The following is an 8,154-nucleotide window of genomic DNA, read 5'->3' as shown; positions in this document are numbered from 1 at the left end:
TTTTTTTTTTTTTTTTTTTTAATTGAGGCAGAGTTTCACTCTTGTTGTGCAGGCTGGAGTGCAATGGTGCGATCTCGGCTCACTGCAACCTTCGCCTCCTGGGTTCAAGCGATTCTCCTGCCTCAGCCTCTGGAGTAGCTGGTATTACAGGCATGTGCCACCATGCCCAGCTAATTTTGTATTTTTAGTAGAGACGGGTTTTCTCCATGTTGGTAAGGCTGGTCTCAAATTCTCGACCTCAGATCATCCGCCCACCTTGGCTTCCCAAAGTGCTGGGATTACAGGCGTGAGCCACTGCGCCCAGCCAGTAATGATGTTTTGTAAGGTAACATCTGAGTTGGGCATACATATAAAATTATAAAATACTTTTATTAATCAAAGAATACATTCATGTATCATTGCTTTCCACTCTAACCAAAACTGTAACAATGCCCCAGAAGTCTCCAAAGAGGAGCACAGTGGAGTGATTCTTGAGGAGGTAAAATCAAATCATTTATTATTCAGAAGGGTGGCAGATTTACCAATATGGAAGTTTCTGTCCCAAAATGTACATTCTTTTGTAGCACTTGTTCTAATATTTAAATTTTTCTATTGCTTGTAGTAAGTTAACTGTTGTCACCTAAGATTTGAAGAACTCACCTTCAGATATTTTGGTTTCTTCAACTAAAATTATGCCATGATACAGAACATTAGGTTTTCTCTTACATTCTTATGATTTTGAATTTATTTTAGGTTTCACTGATGGAAAAATGGAGAAGATTTGATGAAACAGCAAGTCCTTAAGAGTGGGAGCCAGAAGTTTAAGTTGTAACAGGTTTCGGATATGATTCAGAACTTAGAGGATAACGAACTGCAGAAAAATTCTTTGGAAGATAATGATTAGAGAAAAATTCTGGGTCAAAGGCAGCTATTGTGGTGCATAGTTATTCAGACTTCAAATTTGAAAAGAAATCATTGATTCACAGACCGAAAGGTGAGCCACTGGTATCTGTCATCAGCAAACAGGAAAAATGAAGAAGTACATTTCTTCTATAGGTTGCAACACACAATACAAATATACCATTAGAATACGTAAAATGCAAGATGAATCGGTTCTGTGAATTGAAACTTTGATTTTGTTCTTGAGCCAGTACAGTTTACAGAGTTCTATGAGGAAGGACGTCTGTAAAATATCTTACAATATGTTGTCTCCTATTTTGAGAGAAAGGGAAAGTATCTTTGCACTGTGAATATACCCTTTGTGTTATTAACTGTGAGGACATGACAAGGCTAAACAATTGCTTCTTTCTTCTGTCAAAGTTTCGTTTGCTTTGGTTAGTGCCATTGCTGGAGAGAATTAAACAAGTTTCCACGTTTTAGGCTTCTTGACATTTTTTGATGTTCCACGTAACTGCAACGGAATAACTCGATGAAACAAATCAAGGCAGCTGTGCTCTGATCCTTAGTTGCCTTCCAAGGATAAGATGACACATTTGATAAACACATTTCCTTTAACGCCAAGTTCTCCAGGTCAGACAGGCATATCATATAGATGAAACTGATCTGAGCCTTCATCCTGAGGGAGAAGACAGTTGGAGATGAAGGTAAACCAGGATCCCGGGTTTAACCCTGCAACACACCAGTCTCCTGAACTTGAGTAATTGTAAGTACTGCATCTGAGATTGGCTTTGCCCATGACTTTCCAAACATTGATATTTGATGGGACCTGACCCTTAAATAATCCCAAGTCAGAGAAAAACAATTTTGTGGAATAGTTGCACAGAGCATTTGCTCACTCAGTTCTGTTGCACAGGAGCCCAAGTGGTAGAGGGAGGAGAATGTGGATTCTGGAATTAGGAAGACTTGGGTTCAGTTTCACCTTCTACCATTTAACAACTGCTGAGGTTAGTTTCCTATACTCTTTGAGTCCCAGACCCTTATCTCTAAAATTGAGAATAATAATATCTACCTCACAGGATTGTTAAGAATGCTAATTGAGATTAAATATGTAAAGTACATGGCACAAAACGCTCGATAAATATTAGTACTATTTAATTTAGCCTAAGGGTCTTGCTAGGATTTTAGAGATGCTTTCCTGCCTCTTATTGGCTCTATTGTTTACATAATTATCTCTTTATTTATCCTTTTCTCTAAAATTTTATTAATATTTCAGTAAATCTTTCTTATATTGAGAACAATTTCTTATATAAAGTGGGACATATTGGGGGGAACTTTTCAGTAGCCGTCTCATAGGCTAAAGAAACAAAGAAACAAAAAAGATAGATGTTTTACATGTTTTTATTCTGTTGATGAGCCCCTGAGAAGATTGTTCCAGGTTTTGACACAGTCTCATCCAGGACCAAGATGGTTTTCTTCACATTCCAACGCAATGATCTTTTAGTTTTAATATAAGTAAATCTAAGCATTGAAGTACAGCATTTCCAACATAATTATTTTTGTACGTTTAATATTTTAGCTCATGCAGAAAGGGGAGTTTCTGGAAAACCATGCCTAAAGTGACCATCTATTGTAATCCTTGGAGAGTGTAACAATAAAAATTGTGTTGAACATTTATGTAAAGCTTCTGGAAGGAGATGGGAAAGACATCCTTAACCAACTTAATAGAACTTTCACTTTTAAGGAACTGCAGTGCAGGTGATTAATTAGTAAAAATGGGCCCTGATACAAAGTCAGCTTAGGGTCCGCTGGATACTGCAACAAAGGACTTTTATTGTCTCTTCTTGAGTAGGGAAACAGATTTCTCTAATCAAAGACCAGATTCTTTCTTAGCAGTAAGGGAAAGAAAGTAGGTAATACTTTTTGTTTGTTTTTCCCTTCAGAAACGGAGAAAGCTCACCAAAGAAGAGAAAGGACATGCTTCACTCAGGTAGGCAATATTGCTTCTTTTACCCCAGATGCAGCTATAGGGATTTCCAAGTATATTAAGGGAAGAAGCCATTTGAGAATGAAGTTTATACTGCAAATACCCACGTCTTCCTACATACTCCGGACACTAGATTTGGGTTTGAATCGATTCTGTGGCTTTCTTTTACAAATTTCACTCCAGCTTAACATTGTCTCAACACTGTCCTCTCCCACTACCAGTAATTTCCACTTTAGTGGAAATTATGTGACTCTTCTTAAGAATAGCTGAGCCTCAAATTGGGTAACACCACCCCATAGTGTCATAGAACTGAGATCCCGTGACACCTACCAACCTATAGGTGTGCATCAGCTGCTGCAGCTTGTTACCTAATTGCTGCCTCTGGTCAATTAACAAAAATAACCTTCTTTCATGAAGCAACTTGTTGGCAAAGATTTGCTTACTTAGTAAGTCTTTCCACCTCTGGTATTATAACAGAGAAACCAAAACAGAATTAATATTAAGATTGTCATCACTAAGTTCTCAGGGTTAAGTACGTACATCCCTTTTAAGTTATCTTTAAAACAATTTAAGTCAAATCCTCCCTTAAAAATCATGGTTTGAATTAAATTTCATGTCTCCCAGTCGGCAATCCATGATGAGCAAGCTGAACTATAACCTTAAACAACAGAGAAATCCTTGGAATCAACATTTAATTAAAAAGACCATTAGACGGTGCCTCATTGGAAACACAGAACATGCTTAAATGAATTTTTCAATATGTAGACAAATGTTTTACCATTAGGGTTTCTTAAAGGAAGTAAAAATTGGCAACTCATTAAGAGCATACATAGGTACTATAAACAGACAACAAAGTGCCTCTGGCATGTTTCATGGTTTAGACATCAAAAGAAAAAGTCATAAAACCTACTTGCAGTAAAACAAAGTCCATTTTTCCCCCAACAAGGCTGGTATCTATTAGCTACCTCATATGTGGAGAAAGAAAAGTTACCAGTCCTTTAATCAGATATATCTGAAATGTTTTGGGAATAAATATGAAATAGCAAAGAGTGTATGTATTTGATGTTTTCTATTTTTTACACCATACTAATGAGAATGACCTTGGTAGTTTAAAACATTCATCCTCTCTGTTTCTAATAATACCTACAATCAGTTGTGTGTATTAAAAGCTTTGTTAATAATCTAAAGTGGTAGGTGACCTCAGCTATTTAGTTCTGTGGTTTAAAGCGTGACCAAAATTGTGTTTTTGTTTTCCCCATTTTATAGCTAAAAGTATAATGTTAAAATACTGACAAAATGAGTTGTTGCTATAAATATGTGAATTGAATGGGAATTTTCTGGACTTTGTGATTATGAACACTGCACACAGAAAAAGCCAATGCATCACACCAGAATGTCAATGGGGTAGGGTACTGAGCCAAAGAAAAAGGGCAAAGAGCCCACTTTGGTACACCTGGAGTAGATTACACACATGGGGTTGATCTTCCCCTCAAAGCTAAAAAGCTCTGGTAATGTGCTCTCCACAGCACATGATAGAGCAGGGTAAAGCTGGAAATTAATCACCCAGTGTTACCAAGGCAGTTCATTACATGCAATTGACAGCCTCCTCTCTGTATTTTTAAATGGCTAAGAATCAAGTAGTTGCACATCAAAATGTGATTTTTTTCTTGATTCCTGGCACAGGACCCGTATCTGTCATCATTTCATGTCCTCAAAGGCCTGAGAGAAGCTGCCATCCTTGGGCAACAAAGGATGCCATGCAAAGCAGCTCAGAACTTGAGTTGTTTCAACAGATGCTGTTTTATGTTTTGCCAAAGAATGGCCCCTTTTATTTCTGTCATGAATGCAGTCTTTCTTTCAGTTTCTAAATGTTTTCCAGTATTAACCCTAATCCTTATCTATCATTCTTTTAGTATGATGGGCTGTCCCTTTTCCTTTGGAACCAGCATAACCTTCACCATGTCGATATGGATTGCAAAGAAATGGAAACTTGGTGCTGTTCACCTTACAGCTCCTGATGATTTCTTACAGTGGGGGAAAGGGAGATTGGACTTCAAGGTCAGAGTAGCTGAGCCAAGTTATTCCAATGTAAGAAAAAATGCTAACATTGAAAGGAACAATTTTACCCTGTAAAGATTCTCTGCCTAGGGTACTAGAAAAATCATAAAAGGGAGCTGGTGGAGGAAAGAACTAGAATAAACAAAGCAAGCTCAGAACAATTTATTCCTATGTTTGTTTATTGAAACAGAACCAGGAAGGACCGATGAAGGTCTGAATTAATGTAATTTATAAGAAGAAAGGCTCCCCTCCAAGGCAATGAAATGATCTCTTTCCAAATATGTAACCAGGAGTGGCTCCCCATAAACCCAGGGCATGTCAGGGCAAAGATGGTATTCCAGATCTTTACAGCCTCCCCAGTTTTTGCCTCAGAGAGAGTTCCTAATTAACTATTTAGGGATTCAGAATTGTTAATCAAAGTTGCTCTGATGAAATTTTGAGGGTTGTTCTATTTCTTGTCACAAGTTGAATTGTTTAAAAGTACTGCCTCAGAGATCTGATTTTCCGCATTACGCTAGCATTTTCTTACCTTAGGGCAGGCAAAGGGCTAGTCAAACTTTAAAATTGGAACTTCTTCCATTTTTTTCCCTCAGAGCATTTGAAGTTTGTTTGGTCTGATTGTTTTGTGTCTGTTACAGTTCTTTATTTTGCTTTTCAAGTGCAAAGTTACTGTGCTGGTGATGATAGAGGGGATACATAAAGGAGGGAAAAAACTTGCTCAAGGAAGTTCACAGAGTGGATACTCTATATCCAATAATAACAGTGAGGAAAGAAAGAATGCAGTTGAAGATATGAGGGGCAAAGTAATACAGAGATTTTCACAGATTTAGAAGATTGCTGCCCAGATCCTTCTGTTTCTCTCTTTTTGCTCCTAGTGAGAGTTAAAATAGCTAATATCTACATGCCCATTCTGCACAGAGGAGGGATATATGAAGAAAGCAAGAAACCACTAGCCTATGTGTAGGGTGATATGCCTTACAGCCATGCTCAGTTACTATTTTTGGTCGTGGGCCTAGAAATAACCATCTGGGCAATCAGACTTTTGCATTGACATGCAATGTTGGCTAAATCCACAGGCAGCTGGCTGAGTAGTATTTAAACTCAGTGCTGAGATAGGAGTAGGCCCTGACAGGCAGTAGTTAGGGGACACTCATCTATTCTACCCATGTCAACAGTAATGATACTGTAATTCTTTCCAAAATGTGGTCCTTTTTGCTATGTTTTGACAAGCTGGCCGTTATTCTAACTTTCTGTATTATTGGAAACACATAGGCTAGACATTGATACACATATATGCATATGCATGTGTTTATGTGGCTGTATATAGTTATGGAAGAATCCATGAGAGTCAGTCTTCTATATTTATTAAGTATGTACACTATGCAAAGCACTTTATTGTGTGATATTGAAAATATGGAAAATTGTAAGCACACTAAGTCTGGGAGAGGTTGATTCACCTATGTTCCAGAACCTCACTTTGTGTTTCTATTAAGTGACTTATTGGGATCAGGCAGTATCCAATATCATTTCTAGATCCTTAATTCTATGAGTCCATCATTTTGGATAGAAATTAAATATACGGTTAAAGACACATGGACTCGATTAGTGGTTACAAGCATAAGCTTTGTTGTCAGATTCACTTTAAATATAAGTGCAGCTTCTGCCACTTAAAAGTTCTATCACCCTGTGGCATTTATTAAATTGGGCTGTAGTATCCCCAACTATAAAATAGGAAATTGTAATTGTGATCTATCTCATAAGGTTGTTTTATAGATTGAATGTGATAAAGCATGTAAAGCATTTTTCAGAGATCGTGGTAAAGGACAATTATTACAAAAATGTTAGCACTTTCATGCTATCATAATGGTAGTTATGGAAGCATTGAAAACTGGGAAGAGTAAGTCAGCAGAACTCAATAAACTTGATTCCTTTGCACTGCCTTTTTTGTTGGAAAACTGTTAACTGGATAGATTTTTTTCCTCTCCTGGGGGAAAAGTGAAGTTGTGAATTTCTTTGTGCAGTTCAGAAGTAAGTAAGACGATCTCATGTATAAATCACTGAATTTATATTAGTTCTAATCATTCCCACAAATACATCCAGGCTTTACGTGAGGAAAACACATGCATTTATTGAATCAGTTTATTAGCAGTGAAGATATATGTGTGTGTGTATGTGTATAAACACATAAAATCATTTTGGCATTTGTATGTTCATAGGAAACAGCCAGGAACTATGGAGAGATTAGAAGTCAGAAAATGCAGGTTTAAGCAGAGCTCTGATACTAACTTGCAGTGTCATTGTGGATAAGTTATTAATCTTTCTAATCTCAGTTTACTTCTTTGTGCAGCTAGGGCTTTACCTATTAAATGGTCTCAGCTCTAACACTGCCCTGAAATCTCATGACTTTTTGTCAACAATAGCTCCATGAATGATAACCTAGGATAACTAGAATGAACTTCATTCTTGTATAGTTCAATGTTTCTCAGATTAGAATGGGAAATCTAAGAGTCCAGACAATCTCAGCTCAATCAGCAATCTGAAGACCTCCTGACCAAAAGTTGTCCTGTTCATATGACCCTGTTCCCTCTACCCCCTGCAGCCAAAAAGCCAATAGACATTCACTGGGAACCAGCTATTTGTCAAACACTGCGCTTGATGGTAAAAATTTAAGATGGAAAGTACATTTTCTAATGAGGAAGACATGTAATATTTATATTGTTTTAAATGCTAGGCAAGCACACAGAAAAACTACTAAATATTTCTGGTAAGGTCTGATAAATTGACACACAGGCTTCTTTGGAGATGCATCTTAAAAGATTTCAAAGAATTGATCTGGTGGATAAAGTAATGAGGAGACAGAGGAAGTTCTCATGCAAAGAAAAAACAAAACATTTGTAAAGATACAAAGGTGTGAGAAATCTTGATATGGTCAGAGAATAGAAATTACTGTGGATGTGAAATAAAGAGCATTGGTTAAGAGCCCAGATACCAAAGTCAGATGGTCTAGGTTCAAATACCAGCTCCATCACTTAGGTGCAAATGCTGGGCTAATTATTTGACTTCTCTGCTTTAGTTTCTTCATTTGCAATATGAGAATGATAAGGTATTGTAAGGATATACTTTTGAAACATACGCAGTCAATATGAGCTATTTTTCTGAGTATCAAGTAGAGGGGGTGAGTGAGACAATAGAGCGAGGAGACCCTGAAGAGGTAGATTGTAATCTGATGACAG

The 8,154-nt window shown here is 37.2% G+C and overlaps 1 long non-coding RNA gene across 1 annotated transcript in view; it reads left to right on the top strand.

Annotated features, from left to right (window-relative positions):
- LOC108523489 (uncharacterized) overlaps positions 1-4,930 on the top strand; it is an 11,517-nt gene extending 6,587 nt beyond the window's left edge. Inside the window, exons 3-5 of the long non-coding RNA XR_001883827.1 lie at positions 733-1,642; positions 2,820-2,866; positions 4,777-4,930. This is a non-coding gene — a long non-coding RNA (uncharacterized LOC108523489). The remainder of the gene's footprint in view (positions 1-732; positions 1,643-2,819; positions 2,867-4,776) is intronic.
- The last annotated feature ends 3,224 nt before the right edge of the window (positions 4,931-8,154 follow it).

Source organism: Rhinopithecus bieti, unplaced genomic scaffold (assembly GCF_001698545.2).
Source record: "Rhinopithecus bieti isolate Rb0 unplaced genomic scaffold, ASM169854v2 scaffold_74639, whole genome shotgun sequence".
NCBI lineage: Eukaryota > Metazoa > Chordata > Mammalia > Primates > Cercopithecidae > Rhinopithecus > Rhinopithecus bieti.
The sequence above is the reverse complement of the archived record's forward strand: the minus strand, read 5'-3'. Positions and strand labels throughout refer to the sequence as shown.